The following is a 13,015-nucleotide window of genomic DNA, read 5'->3' as shown; positions in this document are numbered from 1 at the left end:
GGCATGAGCAATATCTATCCCTTGTGAAAATATCTCATGTTGAAAGAATATGTCAGTTTCCAGAGCAGTGTGAATGTAAATTTAGTCAATATTTAAAAGTTTTTGTTTTGTTTTTTTGTTTTTTGTTTTTTGTTTTTTAACATGGCAGGTGTACAGTTTGCCTGTTTGTCTCAAAAGCCTAATTTTAGATGCTCACATTGACAAACAGAACATATCTCTTAAGCCAAAATGCTCTTCAGCACCAGTTCTTCTGTGGAAGTCTCACTTTCTGAGATTAGCTGGACTTTTTGGAGCATTGTGACATCTCTCCTCATATAAACCTAAAATTGATGTGGATTTAATCTTTAAAACAGTAAGGACATAGTATCTATCATTAAGAAAAAAGAACTTACATGGTAACCTTAAGGAAAATTTTGTGATTTTGAATCTTAGACAATCTGTACAAGCAGCTAAACAGCAGAAATTGCCATTCTGGCTTTATTATGTAAATTAAGCTGATCAGGGACTCACAGATCTGCCTGTTTATTTTTACTTTGTCTTGGGATTAAAGGCATGAGCCTTTATCACCTTGTTCAAATATTTTTTCTCAAATTAATATAATTGTAACTAAAAGCCTTTAAATGAAAATTAAGCAAAAAGACAAGAAAATTTTAAGTTTTCAGTCAGTTGTTATGCTGTAACAAGCAAAGCCCAGTTAGTTTTTTTTTTTTTTTTTTTAATTTAGTTGATGTGTTAGTGAATTGCTGGACTCTTACCAGAAAGAGCTGACAAGTATCTTGCAGCCAGAGAGTTTCGAATTTTAATCATTATTAATCTAATTTTTATTAGGAAGAGGGCCATATTTATTGTCTGTAACTTAGCATTCCAGTCCTTGATTGTTTTCCCCATTTCACCTCCTTGCACTTTCTTGGATAAGTCCTCCAGAAGAGCCACCACAATTAAATATATTGCAACTAGATCCATGACTCTGACAACCAAAACAGAGCCAAAGTGGATTAAAACATCCTCTGCCATGGCATTCTTTTTAAAATTTTAGATTCAGTTTTAGGCCAAGCTCTGTCTAAAGATTTGTGTGCCTCCATTTCCTTTCTTTCCAGACAGGGCTGCTGAGTTTAGTGGAGCTGATCCAGCCACAATGTAAGGAAGCCATGCTTGTGTATCCTCCTGTTAGACTATAGCAGCAGCCAGTTTTGTTATGCTAAGTCTCAGGTCTGTCTACAATAGGCTGACTTTTGCTCCTGGGCCTGTTTAAGACTCTCTCTTAAAGAGACAGTAATTGACCTGGGAGATTTTAGGTTTTAAGTTTGGGTTATTGGGGTTGTATTACTGCGAGCTTATTCACCCCACCAAATTATGTTAAAGTTTGTTTTAAAGGCTGTGGATACTTAGTTAGATTAGCTGTGTGCCATTTGTTGATAATTATTAATATTTACTATTGAAATATCTTTTAGTTAAGCAGCAGTTATTCCTAAACCAGCTGTATTCCCAAATCATGACACAGAGACTGGGATTTATTTAATTAACCTAGACTTGTATAAAAAAAAAAAAAAAACGAATTCAAGACTGAAGAAAAAATTAGAAGAAGATACCAGAAGATGGAAAGATCCTCCATGATCATGGCTTGGCAGGCTTAACATAGTGAAAATGTCCATCTTACCAAATGCAGTCTACAGATTCAATGCTATTCCCATCAGAATGGCCAAGTTGAAAAACTCAAGTGACAACACATGGTGGAGAGGCTGTTGAGAAAGGGGAACCCTCCTCCACTGCTTGTGGGAATATAAACTTGCACAGTCATTCTGGAAATCAATCTGGTGCATTCTCATACAAATAGAAATAGCACATCCTCAAGACCCAGCTATACCACTCCTACGCAAATATCCAAAAGAGGCTCAAGTATACAATAAGGACATTTACTTATCAATATTTTTAGCAGCTTTATTTGTACTAGCCAGAACTGGAAACCACCCAGATGCTACCCCAACTGAATAATAGATACCAGAATTTTGGTACATCTATACAATTCGATATTACTCAGCAATAAAAATAATAATAATAATAATAATAATAATAATTAAAAAAAACATGAAAATCAGGAAATTTGCAGGTAAATGGTAAAAACTGTAATAAAAACAAACAAACAAGGAACTCATTAAATTTGCAGGAATATTACTCAGCAATATAAATACAAGGGAATCATGAAATTTGCTGGTAAATGGTGGGAACTGGAAAGATCATCCTGAGGGAGCTATCCCAGAAGCAGAAAGACACACACAGTATATACTTATTCATATAGACATATAATACAGGATAAACCTACTAAAATATGTACACCTAAAGAGGGAGGACTCTGGTTAAATGGCAAAATCCCTATCCTGAATGCCGAAGAGGATAGACATCAGAAGAAGAAAAAAACAGGAAACAAGTTAGGAGCCTGACACAGAGAGCCGCTGAAAGGCTCTGCCCAGCAGATGCTGAGACTTATGGCCAACTGTTGGACATAGTGCTTGAAATCTAATGAAAGTAGTGAGAAATAATCAAATCTGAAGAGAACAGGAGCTCCAAAATGAAAGCAACAGAACCATAATATCTGAGCATAGGGGTCTTTCCTGAGACTCATATTCTAACAAGTACCATGCTTGGAGACAACATAGAACCCCTGGACAAATGTAGCCCATGGAAGTTTAGTGTCCAAGTGGCTTCCATAGTAATGGGAACAGGGACTGACTGTAATATGAACAGATTGGACTGCTCCTTGTTCACCTCACAGTGATACCATAATAGTATTGTGATTTTGTATCATTTTAATATCGTAATAGCATTAACGATATCAACATTGTTACATAATAGTAGTATATTGGCCTCATAAACCCATTGTGATGTCATAATAGCATTGTGATGTCATAATACAATTGTGATATCATTAATAACCTATTAAAGTTACAATGTGATTGTGATGTCATAATAGCATAATAGCATTGTGAAGTCATAGTACCATTTTGTTGTCATAACACCATTGTGTAGTCATAATAACATTGAGATTGCCATGTCATAATAGCATTGTGATATCATAATATAATTGTGAAGTCATATGACACTGTGATGTTATCATACCATTGTGTTGTCCTAATATCTTGTGAAGTCATACAGTTGAGAAATCATAATAGCATTTTGATATCAAAATTTTGATATCATACCATAATCATGTCATAAAACCATTGTGATGTCATGATAATATTGTGATGTCATATTAGTGTTGTGATATCCTAATAACTTTCTGATGTCATAATAGCTTTTTAATATCATAAGAGAATATTGATGTCATAATCGCATTGTGATAAGATAATAATTTGTGATAAGATAATAGCATTATCTGATCATAATAGCATTGGATGTAATGATGAATTGTGATGCCATGATGCCATTTTGATGTCATAATAGCATTTTGATGTCATCCATCATACCATTGTGATGTCATCATACCATTGTGATGTCATAATACCATTGTGACATCAAAGTCCATTGTGACGTCATACTACAATCATGCATTAATAGCATTGAGCAGTCATAATACCATTGGGATATCATGATTAATTTTGATATCATAATGTCATTGTGATATAATAATAGCATAGTGATGTCATCACAGCATTTTGATGTCATAACAACATAATGATTTCATAATACTATAGTGATGTCATATCATGGTGATGTCATAATAGTACTGTGATGTCATAGTAGCTTTTTGAAATCATAATAGCATTGTGATGTTATAATACCATTGTGATGTCAGAATATCATTTTTGAGGGCATATTAGCATTGTGATATCTTAATACCCTTTTGATATGATAATCTGTGTTATGTTGTCATAACACCATGATGTCCTAATACAAATGTGAAGTTCAAATACCGTTGTGAAGTCTTCTGGTTGTAAAGTCATCATAACATTGTGATGTAATAATAGAATTGTGATGCCAAATAGCATTGTAATGTTATAAAAGCATTGTGAAGTCTAAGACCATTGTGATATGTAATTGCACTGTGATGTCATTATAGCATTCTGATATTATAACACAAGCATGTCATATTAGTATTGTAATGTCATAATAATATTATTATGTCATAATAGCATATTGACCTCATAATGTCATTGTGATATCATAGTAGCACATTGATGTAATAATGTGATTGTGATGTCATACCCTTGTAATGTCATCATGGCATTGGGATATGTTGATGAAGTTTGATATCATGATACCATTCTGATAACATAAAAGCATTGTGAAGTCATCATAGCATTGTGATGTCATCATACCATTGTGATGTCAACACTATTGTGATTTCATAACAAGATTGTGATGTCATAATAGCATTGTGAGGTCATATCTTTGTGATGTCAAAATATCATTGTAATTTCATAATAGCATTGTAATGTTATAATAGAATTGTGATGAAATAACACCATTGTCATGTGTAAAAATATTCCACATTTTTCACAAAGGAGATTGCCAGTCCTGTTTTATCCTTGGAATTTTCTGGGACTTTAAATGTTGTATTGAAAGACAAACAATGTTTTTTAGCTTAGAAGTCCCTCCATATTCTTCCACTTCCTGGTGCAATGTGCCCTTGAAGCTCATCTATTTACATGTTTAATCCCCAATGAGGAAAAGTCTGAGAAGTATTTGGAGGTATGACCTTGTTAGGTAATAATAATAATAATAATGATAATAATAATAATAATAATTTCTATTGGAGTTATATTATAGAAGGGTGTGCTGTGAGGTTATGAAAATGATATGCTAATGAAAGTTAGCATATATAAGCTATATGCTAATGAAAGTGACCAGACAGATTGGATTCTGTGTCTCTTGGTCTCTGTCACTTTATTTCTTTATTTCTGTTGGTCTTGGTCTTTCTGTTTCTGAATCTGTCTCTATAGATCTTTTTCTCTATGTCTCTATCTGTTTGCTCAGCCCTTCTCTCATGCAGGCTGTACACTTGGCCCTTTTAATAACTGCCTGAAACTCTTACTAGCTTTCACCTGTTTTCTGACATAATTCTCCCTCTCAGCCAATCATCACCTGAGAGAATCTTGAGGTTTCCATGGAGATGAGTAAAGAAACTTTTCTCACTGTCCAGTATCTCTGATCCTGTGCACACCTGACTTTTCTTGTGAGATTCAAAGAGACTTTATCTCATCCTTTTATCCAGATCCTACACCTTTACTCCTGTTTACCTCTGTGACAATGTCAGGTAGGAAATGAAAATTTAATGTTTATTTAATTGGACTGCTTCCTAAGTAGGGAAGCTTTAAAATGATCTGGGATTAAGGGGAATGTACCAAATGACAATTTGGTTACTACTGTGGTCTTGGATCTGAAAAATCCTCGGTTGTAACTTTGAACTGAGCAGTTACTGGAGTATTCACTAAATGTATCTTCACATTCTTATTGATATAATAGGCTGGCAAGGCCTAGTGTTCCCTGGCATATTTAGTCTTAAAGAGCAGGAAAAGAGAAGCAAACCAGAAAATTCCTGGGAATTGTTAGCTGAAACAGAAAAAGATCAGTGTATGTAAAAGGAGAACTAAGGAGCAATAAACTCCTTGATAGCTTGTGATGTTCCACAGTATTGTTGCCAAACCCCTAAGAGCACCATTGCCTTGGCTGACCTGGCTGGATTTGCATCTCTGTCCTACTCTGTAGTCAGTGAGGAACCCTCCTGTTCCAGGAGTTTAAAGTTAAAACTGGGCCTTTAAAACAGAGAAGAGTGTCCATTTTATATGTCTAGGACACAAGAGCAGCAGTGTTTCCTATAGTGGTCCTCCAGACAAACCCTCTATACATTGTTAGTGTCAGGACTGCCTGATTTGAGGTGCCTTCTTGAGCTCATGAGCTTTGAGGTAGCTGGGTAACACTAATTCATGGCTAGGATTCTCTGCTACCTAATGAGTTTCTAGAAAGCATGCCTTACAAAGTCAACCCTGCACTACTTGAGAGGAATATTTTCTCCATGATAAAAGTAATTACAAAAGTTGTAATCTGTTAATTTTATTGATTATGTGGGAACTTCATATATTCTACATTTCCATTGCTCCCAGGTTCAAATTCCTTCCCCTGTAAGAGTAAAACTTTTTTCTTTAAAATACATCAATTTGAGTATGTGTTTTTCATCTACTCATTGGAACATGATCAGAGTCTCAGTGCAAGGTCCCTTAAAGAAACCTGAGTTCATCCTTGCCACACCCTGGGACCACCCCCAAGAAGAAGACATTAGTCTTGAATAGCTTTATATTTCATCCCCTTGATCACAGTTTTTGTATGTATTTATTTATTACCATTTGTTCACATTGTATCAACTTTGTTCCCCATACCTCTTTTCTTTTCTACCCACCTACCCTCCTTCTTCTACCCCTAGGACCTTTCTATAGTTTGATGATAGGGGAGGTCTTCCTTGCCCTTATATCTGACCCTAACTTATCAGGTCTTATCAAGTCTAGCTGTATCATCTTCCTTTTTGGCCTGATTCACAGGACATTGTTCTTGTGTCTGCAATGGCCTCTACTTATGATATTCTTGCTGCCTCCTTTTTTGCAGGCTTCCCAGAACACTGAAGGAAGGCAGAATTTTTTAGGAAAATCCCATTCAGTGCTGGGGGTTTTAAAGTGTCTCTGGAAATAACATCAGAGTGTGGGTCTCTGTAGGCAATCCCATTTGATGCAGAATGAAATATCTCTGGGATACAAGAATGTGGCTCTAATATATCATTTCAGGGCAGAGAGCAGCATATTTTAATGACAACACCCTGGGTGGCTTGAAAATTTCCATGGAATACCCTGGGGCAACAACTCAATTCACTGCCACCCAATCCCCCTAGTAGAAGACTGGTTTGTTCATTAGAGATGGCCTGTTGGAATTTTATCCTGAATTATTAGGAGACCTCTTAAACAGTGAACACATTACATATTTCTTTTTCTACATTAATTTACTTGACCCAGGATGATTTTTTTTCCTGGATTCATCAATTTTCCTGAAAATGTTATGATGTCATTTTATTAGCAGAAAAAAAATTCTCAGTTATGGAAATATTCCACATTTTCCTGAAAGAAAATCATCAGTGCTCTTTGAGTGACAAACTATCAATTTACTACGTTCATTTAGCATAGAAGTCCTTCCATTTTTTACTTCTTGGTGATGTGAATTGCAATGTTCCTTGGAATCTCATCTATTTACATGCTGAGTCCCCAGTGAGAAAATGTCTGGCAAGGGTTAGGATTTATGGCTTTGTTAGATAATATAATTTCTATTAGAGTTATAATATAGGAGGGTTTCATTTGAGGTTGATATGCCAATGAAAGTGACCAGACAGAAAGGAGTCTCTGTCTCTGGGTCTCTGTCATTTTATGTCTTTTTTTCTGTTGGTCTTGATCTCTCTATTCCTGAATCTGTCTCTATAGCTCTTTCTCTTTCTATCTCTGTCTGTCACCCTCTCTCTGCCTGTAGCTTGTGGTTAATTATGAAAAGCTATCAGTTATGCTGAAGTATTACAGTAAGATGATTGTTTGCTGATGTGAAATAGTGGATGGTCTCTTTAAAAATATAAGCAAGGTCCCAATTAAATTTATTTTGTTCAAAGAATTGCCTTGTTCAGAGAACATTTTCACAGTAAGTAATTCATTGAGGACATATGTATGCATTATCAAATATTAATGGAATCTGTGATAAGGTAAAACTCAGGTCAAAGATACATGACTTTTTAATGATCACTTGAAAGAAATATGTGACATTTTTTTCCTAAACTAACTGATTGGACACAGGAACTTTCATCTCTGAGTTCTGTGCTTTCAGCCACCCACTTTAAGGCATGTAGGGCTGATCAGTCTTTCTCTCAAGCAGGCTGTCCACTTGGACCTTTTAATAACTGGCTCCTGAATCTCTTACAGGTTTTCACCTTGTGCATGACATCAGTCTCCCTCTCAGCCACTCAGTACCTGAGAGAATCTTGAGGGTTCAATGGAGATAAGTAAACAAACTTTCCTCAGTGTCCAGCATCTCTGATTCTGTGTGCACTTGACTTTTTCTTGTGAAACCTAACAAGCCCTTATCTCATCCCTTTATACAGATCCCACACCTTTCTCCTGTTTACCTCTGTGACAATGTCAGGTAGGAAATGAAACTTTGATGTTTATTTAATTGGACTGCTTCCTAAGTAGGGAAGTTTCAAAGTAATGTGGGATTAAAAGAAATGTACCAAACGACAAGGTGGTCTCCTACTGGGCTTTTGGATCTGAAATTCCTAGGTTGTAATTTTGAACTGAGCAGTTGTATATGTTCTCACTAAATGTACCTTCACATTCTTATTGATGTAATAAATAGGCTAGCAGGGTGTAGGATTCCCTGGGGTATTGAGTCCTTAAGAGCAGAGAAAAGAGGATGAGAACAGACAATTCCGGGGACTGGTTTGGCTGAAACAGAGAAATATCTTTGAGTGTAAAAGGAGAACTGAGTGGGAATAAAATATTTCACAGTTTGATTTCTTTCTTTCTGATTTCTTCCCCCTCAATCTCCTTCAATTGTCTTATTGCTCTAGCAAGGACTTCCAGAACTATGTTCAAAAGATATCAAGAGGGTGGGCAGCCTTGCCTTGTCATTGATTTCAGTGGGATTTCTTTGCGTTTCTCTCCATTGAGTTTGAGGTTGACTATAGGCTTGCTGAATATTGCCTATACTATGTTTAGATATGTGCCTTGTATCCCTGATCTCTCCAATACTTTAAACATGAATGTATGTTAGATTTCATCAAATGCTTTTTCAGCATCTACTTTTCACCCCATCCTCATGTTCACACTGGAAAGTTAGGCAAAAAATATATTCATGGGTTTATTGCTAAACCCTGGATGCTTGGATTTTCCTTAACAAAGCAACTAGAAGTAGTATGTTTAAGATATTCCTAAATCCAGTATACCTCAGAAATAACAGATATAGTAAAGGCTATGGCTATTGGGTGAGATATACACATTAAAGAGATGATGTAAGCATGATGACAAGCACCTTTAAATCTATGTTTAGAAAACTATCAAAGAAAATTAAAATCTCAAGCTGCTGAATAAAAAATAAGCAGTTAGTGCTCCATTAACTTATCAGACTCTATTGATCAATGCTAAAACTCTGAAAGTCTGAAACATTATAAGGTAAGTACAACAGTTGCAATGGGGGGAATCTAAAGTATCTCACATTTTTAATATGATTTAAATTATTTTTATATCTTCATAACTCATTGTTATATGCCTTAAACTCCTTATCTTTTTAACCAGCTATATGTCTTAAGACACAGGCAACTGACATGAATCCTGTGAGCAAGGTAACCTGTTTTTGTTTTTAAATAAGAGATATATTACCTTGTATATCTAGCTAGCTAATGAAGGGACCAATGAGTTAACAGTGGGTCTAACTGTCTGCTCATTAGCTGCAGAGCTACCATTAGCTTAGCATAGCAATCAAGGTGTTCAGAAACCTGAGAAGGATAAATTATATATACCAATCTATGTGCCAATCAAAATGACAGAGATGACTAGTTAGTCCATCACCTAGGAAGTGTCCCTGGCTCCTGTGGTCTCATGGCATCATGAGAAGAGGTGGTCTAGTGCTACAGTAACTCCAGGAGTCCTCTGTATAGCATAAAATGTGATATGAAAGCATAAAATTATGAAAACAGACAGGAGATATGATCGTCATGGGAATAAAAGCTCTCTGGAAGTCCCTGGAAAAAACCCTAACATGGCCACTTAAGCCAAAAAAGATGTATTCTGAAAGTCCCACACTTCCTTGTTTGCAATATTGGATTGATGAACTTTTTTGCTGTTTTTCTATGATTCTTGAACAGCACAATTAAGTATCCAAGGAAACACATGCTAATAGATTATTAAAAGCTTTAGCAAATAGAGTAGAAGGAAAATAAAATTTTAGGAGAGGTAATAAATCAGATTCAGCATCATGAATTGCTTGTGGAAAAAAACAAACATTGTAGGTAATAACTGGACAAGAGTTTTAGGGCTTTCTAAAGAAAATATTTAATCAAGATCTGTTAGGATAAATGCTCTGAATATTCCCACTGCAGTAAAACTACTACAAAACCATTACTTAACACAGATGTTTAAGATGAGGCAAAAAGAAGATAGGCAAACAGAAGGTCAGAGAATTTTGTATTATACTATACGTTTTACAGACAGGCTAGCTCAAGCATCTTATCTCTAAAGAAAGATTGTAAATCCTTAGCAAGCCAAACAGGAGGAATTCCCCTTGCTACTTATCTCCAGGGGTGTTGTAATCTTTCACCTACTTAACTCAGAGGATTATTAACAGCCCATAATTAACTAACAATAAGCTATGCAAACAGACCACAAGTTTAACAATCACCTAGCCCTCTACTCGTAAATTAGCAGCTAAATTTAGCTCTTACTTGCTAAATAACACTATGTAAATAAGGCACTAGTTCTATGTTTGCTCTGCTGAAGAGGCTGTTAGGCCAAGATTTTTTGTAGACACTGCTTCTACCTGGTTACTCTTTCGGTTAAAATGTACATTTTGTAAAAAGTCTGAATGCTCTGGAAAATATGTCAACTTCAGGTGCTTCTTTATGTAATCACTTTATAAGTATTGGCTTTATAAGTAAAGTGCAGTAGATCCAATACTATTTGGTGTGGTCTCTGTCATTTTGCCTACCTGTATCTGAATATCTTGTTTCTCCCCTGGGTGAGGGACTCCTGGCTGGGTTTGTGCATGTCAGTCCAGCCATTTGGCACAGAGGATGAGAGACTGCTTCTGTGGAAAGAGGAATATGAGAGACTGACCTCATCTTTCCTCTTGCAATGTGAAATAATGACTCTCCAGGTGTCCACAGCTTTGTCCACAGTTTAGGCTGGGCCCTAGCAGTAGGCCAGTTGAGGTAGTATTGTCCAGTGGGTAGCATAGCACAATGCAGAGTCACCATCATCTGTTGTGCCCAAATCCTCTCAGAGGCCTTGGGGAAAATACTGTCAGGATTTGTGGACTCTTTGTCACAATAAGCTTACACATGTTAAAATGCCATATTCATCAGGTTTCTGACAAGTTTGAGCACCAGCATGTTTGAGTTACTCTTTGTCTATCTTTATCATCTGCTCTAAACTGTGTCCTATAAAACAGAATGCTATACTCTCTTTCCATGGACCGGCCCAGTTGGGCTCCTGTCGTCTGGGGCAGAACAAAGCTTTGGAAAGGAAGACACAGATTCCGTGATGAATTGACAGACAGAGACACCTTGATGGTTTTGACTCTGCTGCGCTTTACTGAAATCAAGCTAGTATTTTTATAACGATTTCACAAAAGGCACCTTAAAGTTGGCATACTTTCCAGAACATTCAGACTTTTACCAAGAATACAAAGTTTACATTTTAACTCAAAATGCAGTCAAACATAAAGCAGTGCCCACAAGAAATCTTGGCCTAAAACCTTTTTGATCAGAGCAAACAAAGAATAAGAAACCTCAAATGTAGTTTCATTATTGCTAACCAGTGAAGAGGAAAGTCAGGAACTAAGTCAGATGCCTGCCAAAATCTCTCTATATATCAAAATCTAATTACACCTTTGTTTAACCATCCTCCCATATGTCCTGCTTAAGATTTACGATCTTCCCTAGGAACAACGCACTGAAGGGAGGGGAAACTCCCACCAGCTGCACCTCTCATGTTTTTGTTTTTTAAGAAGGAGCCTATTAATTTTTTACTATTCTTAATGTCTATTAATACTAAATCTAATTCATTACTTAAACTTATTCCTTTTACATTTTATTTTTATTAAAGCCTTTAATAATCTACTAATAATAAATTTCTTTATTAAAATTAGTTATGCTGATTCAGGAGTCACAGAGAAAGATCAAAGAACTCATTAATGCAGCCCCAGAGCCACAACTGAAAAAGGGTAGAAATTTCAGAGGGCGTCTCTTTGTCAGACTGGGGTGTGTGTGTGTGTGTGTGTGTGTGTGTGTGTGCATGTCTGCAAGGACCTCCAGAGAGCATAATCTTGAAGGACACATATATCTTAGTCTGAGTAGCGCTATCTATTGACATGCTACACCAGACACTGGGGTGGGTGTGGTACTCTCTAATTCTGGCATAGTCCTAAAATGCATGTTTTAGAACTGTATATTTTCATTAGATCTACATAGACAAACTTTCTGTTTACCCTTCCTAGGCTTAACCTTAAAAAACCTAAACAAAGACATACGTTAAAGGTCAACATCTTAACCAACTACAGTTGTTAGCCTAACTTTAAATCTGTTCTTTCCGAACTAAAATCAGAGAAAACCTTTAATCAGATACAGTTTATAGAAAGGCTAGCAAATCATGCTGATAGCACTTGCATTAAAATTGAACAGTAAAAAGCTCAAAGGACAAAAGTTGCATTTAGTACTATTACAGAAGATGCAATAGCACTAATACACAGTGCTATTGGGGAACTGAATACAGCTGGCAGCCCTAAACAAAGATGGCACCAAAACTATGATTGTTCTACTCCCTTTATCTCTGAACCAACACAGCATATTAGTCACCTGTTGCCACAGGCGGTGGCTGGCAAAATAAAACATAACCATTAGGTGCTGCTGATGTTATGGCAAACACTGTAGAGCATCCACAATCCCCTATTACCAAAAGTTCTAACATTGTAAACAAACAAGCTCCAGAATCAACCAAATAACATAACAGTACAGAACAATTTTAAACTATGTGAAATAATCTGGCCACACCAAACCTATCAGCCAGAATTCATCCCCCTTAAAAAAAGTATAAGAAAATATTTTCCAATGCAGACTCACCAGCCTTGTAAAGGAAGTACAACATAATTTTAAATACAGTTCTTTCTCAAATCATATTTACTCTCTGGTTATTTATACATACACTAATCTTTTGCACATTCTATATATCTTCAGGTTCCTAGCTTCATTCTTCTGGCTTAAGCAGACATCCTTACTTTAGAC

This window comes from Meriones unguiculatus (assembly GCF_030254825.1).
Source record: "Meriones unguiculatus strain TT.TT164.6M chromosome Y unlocalized genomic scaffold, Bangor_MerUng_6.1 ChrY_unordered_Scaffold_23, whole genome shotgun sequence".
In the NCBI taxonomy this organism is placed as follows: Eukaryota; Metazoa; Chordata; class Mammalia; order Rodentia; family Muridae; genus Meriones; species Meriones unguiculatus.
Note: the sequence above shows the minus strand (reverse complement) of the source record.